This window comes from Canis lupus, chromosome 5 (assembly GCF_011100685.1).
Source record: "Canis lupus familiaris isolate Mischka breed German Shepherd chromosome 5, alternate assembly UU_Cfam_GSD_1.0, whole genome shotgun sequence".
NCBI lineage: Eukaryota > Metazoa > Chordata > Mammalia > Carnivora > Canidae > Canis > Canis lupus.
Window position 1 is genome coordinate 6,585,981 of NC_049226.1, and position 14,317 is coordinate 6,600,297.

The window sequence follows — 14,317 nt, forward strand, 5'->3', positions numbered from 1 at the left end:
AGGACTGGACTTCTGAAAAGTACTCTTTGCACTCAACTGTGCTGGCTTGGCCAATCCTAGCCTCTCTGCACCAGAAGGAAGGGTAATGTGAAAGGAAATAAACAGCTGCTGTTTTCTTAAATGCCACAGGGACTTTCATGTATCAGCCTGACTCCTGCGTTACATCAGCTCGTGAGCCTCTCACTAAGAGTAAAGTTCACACTTTGATTTAGGCACAAGCTCACCTCCCCACTAGAGCCCAAAGCCACTACTGCACCAGTAGGAATGTGGTGTCCCTCTTCATGCACACATTGAATGATTAGGCCAATCTTCACTTCTGACCTGCCTCTGTTCCACCCTCCTCTTTAGAGGAACTTCACCATCTTTATCCTATCCTATTGCATCCAATCCCCAGTGTCCAAGGCTCCTGGCTTGAAGACGACATTTATGACTAGGTCAACAGCTGTAAATACATTAGCTTCTCTCAGGCCCAGACCTATACCAGTTCTTCTAAGCTCTGTACCTGAGTGTTTCTTGATTAATGGCTTCTGCAAGAAGCCAAGTGTGACCAAGGGACAGAGAGAGCCAAAAGACTCAATGCTTGACTTGAAACTTTCTTCCAAATTATACATTACATAGAGATAATAAAAATACTAGGATACGTGGGCTGAAAACACAAATGTATTACCCAAACCCTGAAGCAAAATCATTGACAGTATAAATGCCAAAGAATTGTTTATTTCCTGGTGGCTTTACAGCTATATCCCGGATCCATCATTTTCCTACATTATTATCAATTTGAGAGTACAAAATTTGTAGTCCAAATCTGGGCCCATTAAACTATATGGAAAAAATAACCGCAGAAGAGCCTATGTATTGTTACCAATTATGAAACACTTAAAATGTGTCAGACACTTTTCTAAATATGTTTTTTTTATATGGAGCATCTCATATATCCTTCACAAATGCCTGAGATATAGGCATTGTGGTTATATACACTTTACAGGTGAGGAATCTGGAATTAGATAGTAAGAGGTGGAGCCAGGTATGATGCCAGGACACCTGGTTTCAGAGCCTGTGCTCCTAACCACACAGCACCTCACTGATGCCCATGATGCAACTTAGGTGCTCCTGAGGATGCGTGACTTCCCACTATCCAGCGCAGCTCTTCTGATCTGCTTTCTCTCTCCACCCTTCTTCTTGCTAGTCTATCTCTGACATATTTCTATGTACATGTGTTTCCTGCTTGTGCCTTATCACTACTAGGATATCAGTAGATATAGATAGTTTAATGTTGAGCTTATAGGCCAGCAGATCCTGGGCTGAGTGTAATTTGTGGCTTTCCTTATAAATAACCATATTGTTAGATGTTTTTCTATCCCACCCTTCATATGTTTCTTCATCTGTTTCTTTCCTCCCTCTACCTCTCTTTTCCTTATTCTTTCTTTCATTGAAGTATTAATTTAGTATGCACAACTTTGTGGTTTCAGTGGTTCTCATGAAGGGCCAATTTTGCCATATGCCCTGCCCTCCTGGAAAGAACATTTGGAAATATCAGGATATCTTTAGTTGTCATCAGTAGGGAAGTCAGGGAGAGTATTCCACTAGTACGAGTGGGTAAGGGCCAGGGAGGCTGCTAAATATTCTACAATGAACAGAACATCCCACCAAAGCCAAAGAATCTCTGGTCCAAAATGTCAATAGCATTATCATTGAAGAATCCTCAAATAAGATGTAGAATAATTGGGGATGCCATAAACAGTGTGTTGCATAGAGGACAGGAGATAAACAACAAAAAAATGACAGTAGTACATACAGTTCAGTGCTCCAATTAAAATAGGTACAAGTTAGGGGGATAACACATGGGAGAAACCTAGGAAGTGCATGCGTGTGCATGTGTTTGTGTGCACGCGTGTGTGTGTTTATACAGATTGTCCAAAAAGGCTTCACAGGGGAGGCAAATGTAGCATTAATTCCTCAAAGAAAGATAATTTTCCTGTGGTGGCAGATAACTCTGGCAATGGAAACAATGAGGGGAAAGCACAGTCATTTTTGGGAAGCGCTCCATAATTTGGGCTGGAGAACAGATTACAAAGACTAAAGTCCTAGGTTCTGTATTAGGAGTTTGTCCCTTAACATTTCAGACAGTGGCGAGTCATCTCAGGACAAGCTAGCAAAATGGTAGACTCAGAGATGTTCTCCAGGAGCATTGCAGTCCACCACATGGACTGGCGTATGGGAAGAAGAGATGGACTGCAGTACTACACAGGAAGCTCTGAGTAGAGCCTGGGAAGCAATGCCTGTGACATGAACCATAGCAGTAAGATTTGGGAGGGAGAAAGGGAGTGAAAATATGAGAAATGTAGTTGACAGACTCAGCAGTTACTAATAACTAACTGGTAGCTATTGAGGGAAAATAATTGAGAAAAGTCCCTAGGTTCTGGCGTGGGCAACTGAACAGAAACCATAGAATGCAATAGAGAGGAGCTGAGGTTTATTAAGGTGGCCAGGAGGCATCACTGAGTTTTTTCAGATGAGTGTGTTGAATTTGTGAAGACCATAAGTCATACCTGTGAATGGAGACATTCATGAAGCTGCTGGCTAAAGCTAGAGCTCAAGGGGAGGTGTGAGTTGCATAGTAGGTGGAGAATAGGGGAAGATTCAACAGGGGCTTTGGGAATGTCCCTAAAGGGGGGAGTCTGCATTTCACTATACAATGTGGAAGGAAGAAAGCTCAAGCCTAAGTGGCATTGATGGCAATGGCTGCCCATCTGATGGGCAAGCCCCAAAGCAGGAGTTTTCAGAAAGTAAAAGGTCCTGAATTCAGGCTGGTAGATAGAATCAAGTTTCTGATTATGAACAGAGTCGAGTGGCAAGTAGACCCATGACTCAGGCCTAGACAGGCAGGTTGGTTTGAGTTAAGGACTCTGGGCTCAGCAGGAAATGAAATAGATGGATGATAAACCAAGATGGAAGTGGAGGCTGGGCCAAAAAATTAGGGGTTGATTGCATACACAGATAGGGGGCCGTCAGCAATAAAGCTACCCTTGGAACCAGCAGGTAGTAGATTGGAGAGTGTTTGGTTCCCTGTTAATTATTGACTCAGATACTGGGTACAGCTAGTTCTCTAAGTGGAGAGCTTGGGGAGAAACAGTTAAGTGAGTCTGGGAAGGCAGAGTGTCACTCAGCCCAACCACATGGAACAGGAGGTTAAACCCATCTCAGAATTGCTCTTTTCAGAAGGTGCACCATGCTATAACTCATGCTAATTATTTAAATTTTGTCATTTAGTGGTATTAGCACCTTTTGTGTCTTTTGATCTACCTTGTATAATTGCCAAACTACTAATGTGGGCCAGCTTCTTAAATGAACCTATCACTGACAATCCTAGGAGGATTCAATCCCCCTTTCTGGGGGCTACAAATATATTTTTTTTTCCTTTCTTTATTATAAAATATGAATTCCTGAATTGAATTATTAATTTGTATGGCATGCTATCTTTTTCTTGCTATTCCTGATACCTTAAGTATAGGAAAAAAACAATGAATCTTAGTTGGTTAAAAAATAAAAATGATGATGGTCTCTTAATCTATGTTTTGATTTGTATGTCTTTGCCATTCAGTTTATTTGTTAATCACAAATCTGTTGCTTTTCTTAAATATCACCCCTTAAATTTCAGATTCTGTTAGTCATAGACACACACACACACACAGTTTTGTTTGTTTAACTATGAAACACATTCCATCTCTATGAGGTTGGCATGTTCATGTTTTAACAAGCTGCCTCCTAACCATCATCCTAATCTTATTTGATTGGGTGCATTTGGGGTTGGAAAATATTTGAGCTGCAATTCTCAAATTATATTTGGCAGAGTATAAAATGTTTCCCCCCTCTTAGTACCAAACTATACAAAAATATATGATCAAATTTTTCAAATAATATGTTTAAAAAATAATATAGACGTGGTCTTGGCTTGAGCCTGAACTACACCCACAACTGGGAGTCGGATATATCTGCATTTTACTGGCAAACTAGTGGAGCAAGTAGCACTCTAATTGACAATCTAGTTGAATGGATTAAGTTGCATGAGCCTACATAAAGAAGGACAGGTGTGAAATAGCCAGAGGACTGTTTGAATCCCCAGGACAGCATTAATGGCTGATATTTGAGTCCTATAGAAGTCAAGCTGCAGCGATAAGATAATTAAGCTGTTTTGTTTGTACAATGTCATAATCTCTTGGGAGGTTCTAGAACACAACCAGTTCTGTATCGATGCTTTGGTGATAAAGTTTAGGACTGGAGTCTTCTACCAGCATTTATGCGAAATCTTGCATGGTGTTTAGGTGTTAAGAGCTCTACTCTGGGATTGGGAGGGTGTGCAGATTTTCTGAGTGGATATAGCTACTCCATGGCAGGTATTGCTGGAAAGGCAAGTGTATGGTACTCTAAACTGGCTTATCAGGAAGGAGACATACAAGAGGGCCCTGAGCTAAGAAAGGAAGAATCTCGATACCATATGGCTATTGTAATGAAGGGACTGCTTGAGACCACAGATGATAGCCCTCCAAGGAACAACTGGATTCAATATTGAAGGTTTTCAGAGATTTTGTAGGAACAGTTTGGAGATGGCATTTGTGAAACTACTGCTATTGATTCTATACTAATTGTAATCTCAGCTGAAAAACCTGTGGAAATGTATATTAAATTATTTGATATAGATGCATTTACATTTTAATATATCAATAGAGAGATAAGAACATGTTAGTTTTCTCCATCTGTCTCTTTGTTTACTTATGTTTTATTTTTTGAAACATATTATTTTTCCTTCCCTAGATGTTTTAAAACTGCATTTGAAGCTATTTATCCACTTATTCAATAAAATCTTTTCAGAGTCTGTGAGATAAAATGGGCAATTTATAGGGTTCCTGTTTTTGCTACTTTCTATTTCTAGTTGGGTGGCCATAGACAAATTTCTTAAATTATCTTTGCCTCAGTTTCCTCCTGAGTAAAATGGGAATAACACAACACACATAATTTATCAAGTTGTTGCAAAAATACACATAAAGTACTCATTCCAATGTCTGATATCTATTAATACCTATTAATGTTACCTTTAATAACCTCAACCCACTTTCTTTGACATTATCAGCTATCATGCGCATGACATGCTATGTTCTGTGAGGAAAACAGAGAGAAAACATGTTGCCTTTGAAAGATGCTTTCAGCTTTTGTGTATGAAGACTAGTGAGTCCCCTTTGCTAGTGTCCTTTGTTCAGTGAAGTAGTAAATACATGGCACTGTTCTTTTGCTTCACGTGGTTTTATCTCCTCTCATTGTTTTCCCTTGATTCCACTGGGGGAAATGCTGATAGAAATACAGGAAAGAAAAGTCTAGAAAGAGTGACTGGACTGTGCTTTCTTTCTTTTTTTTTTTTTTCTTTTTAAATATTTATTTATTTATGACAGACAGAGAGAGAGAGAGAGAGAGAGAGAGACAGGGAGAGACACAGGAGGAAGGAGAAGCAGGCTCCATGCAGGGAGCCCGACACGGGACTTGATTCTGGGACTCCAGGATCGTGCCCTGGGTCAAAGGCAGGCGCTAAACCGCTGAGCCACCCAGGGATCCCCTGGACTGTGCTTTCTCCTCTTAAAATCATTAACCCTTCCCTGTGGTAAACATTTTCTCCTCTTACCACATTTCCCAGAGTTGAACTATTCTGACTTGGGACATATTTAGGACCAGGCATCATTTAGGTTTTAAAGAAGAGATAAGCGTGAGTTAATTCTTAATTACAGTCATGAAGAATAAGGTCAAAGGATCAAAAGGAAACAGTAAATAGAAGGCTTCACACCCAACAGGATGGCTACAATCAAAAGACAGATAAAAACATGTGTTGGTGAGGCTATAGACCGATAAGAATACTCATATGCTGCTGGTGAGAAAGTAAAATGGTGCAGCCTCTTTGGAAAATCAGGAAGCTCTTCAAAAGGTGAAACAAAGAATAAATCATGTGATTCAGCAATCTCACTTCCAGATGCCTAAGAGAAGTGTAAACATGTTTATGCAAAAATGTACACAAATGCTCTAGTAGCATTATTTATAATGGACAAAAAATAGAAACACTTTAAACATCTTCAACTGATGAATGGATAAATAGAATGTGGTGAAGGGGAGAAAAAAGTTTTCCTGTGTTCAAGGTTCTTCTAGCTGGACTAAGAATTAAATTTACAAGAGATAGATCAACAGAAGAAAAAAAAACAAGTATTACAATGTGCACACAGAGGACCAATAAAGAAATGGAGACCTAGAGAAAAAATCAAGACAGGCAGTTTTCATATGTTCTAAACAAAGAGACAATAAAATTATGAGAAATTGACAGGATACAGAAAACATGTTTGGGAGCTTTAATTAATAAGGAATTCTTTTTTTTTTTATTAATAAGGAATTCTAAGTGGAATTTGGGCTGAGGTAGTAGACCAGCAAAATGTAATAAGGTGTGTTTCCTACAGCTTTCTTGGCTTTAAAGTTCCCATCTCTGGTAATAAGGATGACTTTTTATTTCTTAGTACAGGGTGGATGCTTTCACATGAGAGATATATTTCCTGCTTCTAGGGGGACAGAAGATTTGAGGGTCCTTGCACTGGTTGTTTCCTAAGTAGCTCCAATCAAAACAATTAATATGCCATGTGCTACATTTTGGGCAGCCCACCTTTGGTCCCTATATTGTAATATCCATATAATGGAATACTATTCAGCAATAAAAATAAATTATGTACTGATACATGCTACAGCATGAATAAACATTGAAACACCATGTTAAATAAAAGAAGCCAGTCAAAAGGAGCGCATGTCATATGTAACAATTTACATAAAATGTCCAGAATAGGCAAATAGATAAAGAAAGAAAATAGATTGGTAGTTGCCTAGACTGAGCTGAAGGGAGTCAGAAGGAAATGAGGAGTGACTGACTACTAATGGTATGGGATTTCATTTTGGTGCTATGGAATATTCTAAAATTCATTGTGGTGATATTGCACAACTCTGTGAATATATAAAAACCACTGAATTATACACTTTAAGTGAATAAATTAAATGGTATATAAATTATATCTCAGTAAAACTATGATTTGAAAAAATAGATTGGGGCACCTGGATGGCTCAGTTTGTTATGCCTCCAATTCTTGATCTCAGCTAAGGTCTTAATCTCAGGGTTGTGAGTTCAAGCTTGCTTTGGGCTCCGTGCTGGGCATGGAGCCTACTTAAAAAATAAATAAATAATTAATTAATTCAATTGATACAATGTAGATACCTATACTCCATCCAAACATACAAAGGGGACTTTAAAAAATAGCCATGAGGTATCAAAACTTTGCCTGTAGAAAACAGGGAATGTCTGTGTTATAAATACAAACATGGAAGATTCCTTTAAAAAAATAAAAATGGGATGCAAAAGAAACTGCCATTTCAAACTACATTTTAAAAAATCACTGTATTTTGGTTTGTTCAAGGAAGCTTCTCATCAAATATTCTGTGATCCTAGGATTTGTTGAAATATTTTTATTTCTAGCACAATACTGTATCAGGAGAGGGATGTGTGTTGTGAAATTAAGAAGACCAAGAAAAGCAGCCAAGAGTGGCCTGGAGGGAAAACACCAGGTCTCTTTATCATACTACTTAAAGATCTTTTAGATCTGCTAGAGGTGACAGAGTCACCCAGTGAAGTGAAGGATAACACAGTACAAAGGAATCATGTAAAACTGAAACAGGGCTTTATCTCTAGAAGAATCTCCAAACTTCTAACTTCCAGCATTAGGTAATTTGTCTTCCTTGCTTCTCTGTGACAGGAGACTAAAGCAAGAGGTGGAGGGTAAGTCAACCAGGGTCACCCAGTGAAACTCTTAGAAAATCAAGAAAAGAGGCCAGACCATCTGAGTGTTGGGCTCCATCACTTGAACCATAACTGGTCGAAGCTCTGGTTTGGGACGTGGCTAAATGATGCAGCAGAAACGGGGCAACAAGTTATCCAGTAAATCACCATGGCAGACTTACAATTGCTTTTTAACCAGATGAATCTGTTCCTCTCCACAAGAAGAACATAGGATCAAATGAAGGGCTGTAGCTCTGTGTGAAAGATGGAGGAAGAGAACCCTCACTTTGTATTATTTTCATATTTACCCTTTGAAATGCTCCCTAGTGCAGAACCAAATACAGGCACTTTAATGCATGTTATCTTGCTCTATGCACATAAAACCCCGGAGTTATACCTTGTATTGATTCTCCAGATGTGGAAACTCAAATGAGGAGATGTAAAATGATTTCCAAGGATCACACATAAAAAGGTGACAAAGCAACTGAATTTGAGTCCATATCTTCAGATTCACATTCTCTTTTACTCTGTAACTTCTTTCCCTAAGAATTTCTTAAAATACCACTAAATATTTTCTAACTTACTCTGAATATTTCTATTATTTCATGATATTTTTTACTCCAATTTACAATAATTACTCCCTTTCCTGAATTCCTAAGCTTTCCTTGTTTATATAGCTTGATATGTAAGTTGTATTTTGTCGGGACTTTTGAGTGGCTCAGTTGTTGAGCGTCTGCCTTCGGCTCAGGGCACGATCCTGGAGTCCCGGGATTGAGTCCCACATCAGGCCCTCTACATGGAGCCTGCTTCTCCCTCTGCCTATGTCTCTGCCTTTCTCTCTGTGTCTCTCATGAATAAATAAATAAAATCTTTCCAAAAAAAAAAGGTTGTATTTTGTCTTTCTATTGAGAATGTAAGTAATCTGCACAGGATCTGTGGCTAAGATGCCTTTCCCTCTTTCAAAATACTATGGGCATATATTGATTCATAATAAGTGCTCAATAAACATCTGTTGAATCAAGAAATTCTTCCAGGAACTTCTTTATTTTTTCTACTGTCTATCTTTCTTGCATTTTGAACCATTTTCATGTGTCAAACACCACGTTTAGCATAATTCTTACATTATCTCATTTATGTATAATTACCATCTGCATTTTATGGTTAAAGAAACTGGAGAACAGAGATATGGAATTTATTTTTACAAGGTCACAGAGCAAGAGCCTTCATTAGCCTGATCCCAGAGCCCCACCTCCTAATTAACAACAGTATTTTGCTTCAAGACCACCCATCAATGTGGTCATGGGACCTAAACTGGAACCCAAGAGCACTGGCTTTTGGTTGCCAGAGTCATCATTAGACCCTCCACCAAGGGAAATCAACTAGTCAAAATGCTGTGCATTCCCTCCCAACGAGCTCCCTCCACCTGGATTAACATGGTAATTCCCCAGGGTCACTTTCTACCCTGGCACACAAATTGCAAGTAAAAATGCTGGACCACGAAACTCCAACATTAGCACCATAAATATTTCATCTAATCACCCCACTAAATCACCAGACTCGGTCCCCAGACTGCTAACTCTCTCTCCATTCCCTTCTGCTCTCCTGAGGCTTTCATTTGAGCCTTTCCCTCCCCACTAAAACCAGATATGTAAGGATGACATTATATTTCTTCACAGCTAATAGCCAGACTATGAAATCATTCAGCAAGCAACTCCCAAGCCATGTGAATCAGTCGTAACAAATTTCCTTCATTTTTATAACCCTGAGGATGGAAGAGGGGCCAGAAGGTGGATGAAGGAGAGGGCTATTGCCAGGTATTGTTAACTTTTTCCCCAGGGTCATTGAAGTGAGAGCAGCCCAGGTCAGATTAGAAGCAAGATCTCCTTGGAAAGGCTGGGACAGAACAGGACCTTGGTAGAGCCATATTGGATTGATTATGAAGCAGGAAGTGAAATCTGACATGACTGACACTTAACACCCTTACCACATCCTGTCTCCTAGACGATGAGAATAAAGATATTGTATTTTCAGTGGCACTGACATTTTTATACCTCTTAACGAAAGGGGAAACAACTTTTTGGGACTGGTTGAAAGGGTAAGGGAGCAGAGAATGCCTTCACAGCCTTTGGGAAGAGAGGGGATTTGAGTAGGAAGTTGTATAAGGAAGGAAACATCAGCTCCTATATTTGAGGTGAATAAAGAAAACTAATTTGCCTCAGCCTGGGCAAAAAAACATTTGGGTGAGAAAAGAAAATGAAATAGCAATTCAAAACAGGGAGATCCATTATTGATTTCTTTATGACCTGAAATAGTTAAGATTTTTTAAGTTTTTCACTCCCACTGTACTCAACAATTTCAAGAACTGAAAAGAATCTTCAAATTGCAGTAACTGTTTAAAGCTACTTGAGGATCCATGGAATTGAGGCATCGCCATGAGTGTCTAGATTAATAGCACATCTTGACTTAATACACAGATGACAGAATTTATATTAATACAGTCGGGAGGGGTTGTTGAACAGGTCACTGGAAATCACTCCCTTGTACAGCCCCTGCTCCACCTCTCAGAGGCTTCTTCTAAAATCTGAAGGCAAGCAGGAAATTATTTCTGGCCATCTCAAGGAAAGATATTACTCAATTTCCCTCAGTAACATGTTTAAATAGGTTAAACAGCAAGAAATTATTTGTTTTGCTATTTCAAACCTAAATCTCTCTTGCTATAACTTATGACCATTTATTCAGATTTCATATTGGGTAAAAGTGGAAAAGACCCAGCCCACGGTCTCCTTCAGATAGGATATGTAACTGGCATCAGTGGATGATCTCCATGCTACTATCTTCAGAGGGGTAGATGAGCAGGCTATTTTCTACAAAAGGGAACCATAGGGACACCTAGGTGGCTCAGTGGTTGAGCATCTGCCTTTGTCTCAGATTGTGATCTTGGGATCTTGGGATCTTGGGATCATCTTGATCTTGGGATCAAGTCCTGCATTGGGATCCCTGCATGGAGAGGAAACTCTCTCTGTTTCTCTCATGAAAAAAAAAATCTTTAAAAAAATAAAGGGAAGCATAGCCCCTAAACATGATGGAGCTTGGTAAATCACTGTGGTGGCCAGCCAGAGATGGCACCGCAGGAAATACCATCAGTGATAAGACCAGCAACGTAGCCATAATAACATCTGACAGCACAACAGCATTCAGTGATTTTTAGAGTATTTCCACATAAATTTCATTTAACTTCCATTTCAATTCTTTTCTTTATTTTTTTAATATTATTTATTTGAGAGAGACAGCACGTATGAGTAGGAAGGGTGGGGGAGAGGGTGAGGGAATCTTAAGCAGAGCCAGATGGGAGGCTCAATTTCATGACCTTGAGATCATGACTTGAGCCAAAATTAGGAGTCAGAAGCTTAACTGACTGAGCCACCCAGGTGTCCCAGATTTTCATTTTAAAGTACATTTAACTTAAGTAGAGTTCTTAGCTCGCCTTATCAAAGCCCCTTAAAATTTCCAAAAGGTAAGTAGAAAAGCTTGAGACCCTCTAGAGATTTAGTTCTTCTCTTCTCCAAAGTATGCTTCTCTTATTTCTGGTCTTTCTGTGCTTTTCAAAATTTGTGATTACCATAAATAGGATTCTTTTTCTTTTTTCCACTATCATTCTGTAAGATCCCATAGCTCTCTTGTTAACTAGTGTTTTCCTGCTTTGTGTCCCTTATGACCATTAAACCTGCCCCACAGACCCCTCAGAAAAACAAACAACAAAACTGATCTCTTAGTTAACCAGGTCACAGGCCTCGTATCATGACATTCACACAGTCGAAAATACCTACAATGGGTTCTGTTTTTCCTTACATGTTATTCTATGGGAAGTATTCCCTCTCCTTTTTCTTCTTTCTGTCATGGTTACTGCCACCATTCTTGTACACCTACACACATGTGTGGGCATGGATGTGTGAGCACACCCTTCTGAATTCCTCTTACTGTGCCACAGGTACATAGCATTGGTCTGCCACTGGTTGGTTGGTGAACAATATTTGTATGTACTATTTAAGAAGCTGACATTGAAAGTCTGATCATTCTTCCTTTGCCTTCTAGTTCAGACAGTTGCTACGTTGTGGAAAGTAAATATAACTTGGAGTTAAGACAAAAAGGCCTAAATCAAAAGACCTGCTCTTAACCTTGGGAGCTTGGGTAAGACCCCCTAGTCCTCCCTGGCCATCTGTCTGCTCATTGGTGGAAGAGATACACTATTTTCTGTGCTTTCTCATGGTGATATAAGAATGGGATCATGATACAGAAGCTTTACAAATGTGAAGGTCCTTATGCAGGTATTATTAATAAAGCTTCTTAAGGCCCCAATTTATTTTATTTTTTTTATTTAAAAGATTTTATTTATTTATTCATGAGAGACACACAGAGAGAGGCAGAGACATAGACAGAGGGAGAAGCAGGCTCCCTGCAGGGAGCCCGACGTGGGACTCGATCTCGGGTCTCCAGGATCAGGCCCTGGGCCGAAGGCGGCGCTAAGCCGCTGAGCCCCCCAGGCTGCCCAAGGCCCCCCATTTGAGTTTACAGTGGCAGCAAATCACAGTGGGCAAATAAAGTCTGTACGCAAAATGTCTGGGTTTGTATCCAGGCTTTGCTACTTAATAGTTGTGCGACCTTGGGCAAGTTATTAGCTAATTTTTCTATGTCTCTATTTCCCCCATAATAACAGCACCTACCTTAGCTGGTTGTTGTGATTCTATTACTACCTAATGTTTATGATGCAGCTGGAATAGTGTCTGACTAAGAACAGGTACTTTATAAAGTCATCTGCTCGATTTTTATTATTATTGCTTTTATTATTTTGTTTTCATGACTTTATTTTTTTAGCTTCTCTTCAGAGCATGCACTGAGGATCTTTGTTGGTCCATTTTCAATAACCACATCTTCAGGACAACTGGAATTTCTTTCAACTTGCACTGTGATGGTTTTCATTTTATTTTGTTAATTCATGCCTTCGCCTCTGGGATATTTTTCCTTGTTTGCATTACTGGAGCATTTCTTCTATTACTGCAAATGTAGTGTTATCTTCAGAAGACCTGACTGTGGTCAGCTTGCACATGATTTCTTTTGCTTCTTCACTTCCCCATTCTTCAGAATCTGACAGGAACATTCTAATAGGAAAGGTTTGGCAACAACATAAAAATAGCTCTCTCTGCAGTTTTACTCATCAGCTTGTCTGATATTTTTGTACTTAAACTTTGCCCAGAGTTCTCTGGTTTTATAACGCCTTCTATGACACGTATTTTTTGCATCGTCTTAGAGGGAAAGTATTTGTTTCATCCATCACATCTTTTTGAATAAGTAACCCCTGATTTCCCCCTTTGAGGATATTCTGCAGTTTTCTCTGAAGTACAGAGATACAAACCAAGAGCAAACAACACCAAAAACCCTTCCTTGGCCTCTGAGTGCTCTGGCTGCCCCATCCCGTGTTCTTGTCATACTTGCCAGGCTTCTCGCCATGTTTCCTGGTACAGCTTTCTAGCTGGAACTTAGAGGTTTTATTGATCTCTGACAGTATCATCTTCCTGTTTCTTTCAAAAACTGTGACTAATACCTCCCCTCCTCCTTTATACTAATTGTTTCCGACTTTCTCTCACTTGCCATCCACTGCCAGAGGTAACCCAGTCACCCTTGTAACTGAAGGCTCTGCATTGAGGCCTGCCCCCTGCCCCCATAGCTTCTCTTCTCCACGAATCCCTCCATGTCCCCTAACTTTGTGAGCTGCCAGGGCTCCTGCTACATTATTTTATCCTTCCTGCTTTGAATAATAACCACATTCTGTTCAGTCCTACCTTACCTTGTGTTGTTTTGTTTTTTCCTTCCTTTCTCCTCAAGGAGCTCTACACAAATGCTCTGTGTCGCATCTCCTTCGGCACTACCTCACCCTGCTGTCCTGTCTCCAGAGCTCATGGCCACCACCCTCTTTCTTGCTCACTGCCAGAGGGTTGTGGTTGGAGCTTTGATTCTTGCTTAAACTCTTCATCACTCATCGCTTTGATCCCGTCTTTGCAAATCTCTTCCGTTTGGTCCTTGATTTTTGCTATTTCTGCTCAAATTCCTTCACCTTTTCTTTTTCTTTTAAAGAATTCTATTAAATGATTCCACAGCTGGAAATATCTATTTACTTCTTTAAAGCTGGTGGCTTTATATTTTCTCTCAAAAGCTCATTTGTCCTTTCTTTCTTTTCTTTCTTTCTTTCTTTCTTTCTTTCTTTCTTTCTTTCTTTCTTTCTTCTTTCTTCTTTCCTTCTTTCTTCTTCTTTCTGGGGGGAGGGAGGTGCGGAGGAGTCGGATGGGGGTAGTGAGGCGGTGAGGGAGGGAGGGGATGGATTCGTGGAGGGGGATACGTGGGTTGCCTTCGGTATCCTTCCTTCCTTCCTTCCTTCCTTCCTTCCTTCCTTCCTTCCTTCCTTCCTTCTTCCCTTCC

At 39.8% G+C, this 14,317-nt stretch overlaps 1 long non-coding RNA gene across 1 annotated transcript; it reads right to left on the bottom strand.

The window, feature by feature from the left end:
* Positions 1-12,665: 12,665 nt before the first annotated feature.
* On the bottom strand, positions 12,666-13,986 carry LOC119871992. The gene is made up of 2 exons (XR_005358830.1): positions 13,689-13,986; positions 12,666-13,002 (listed from the first exon to the last, which is right to left on the bottom strand). It is a non-coding gene; the product is annotated as an uncharacterized LOC119871992 (long non-coding RNA).
* Positions 13,987-14,317: the final 331 nt, after the last annotated feature.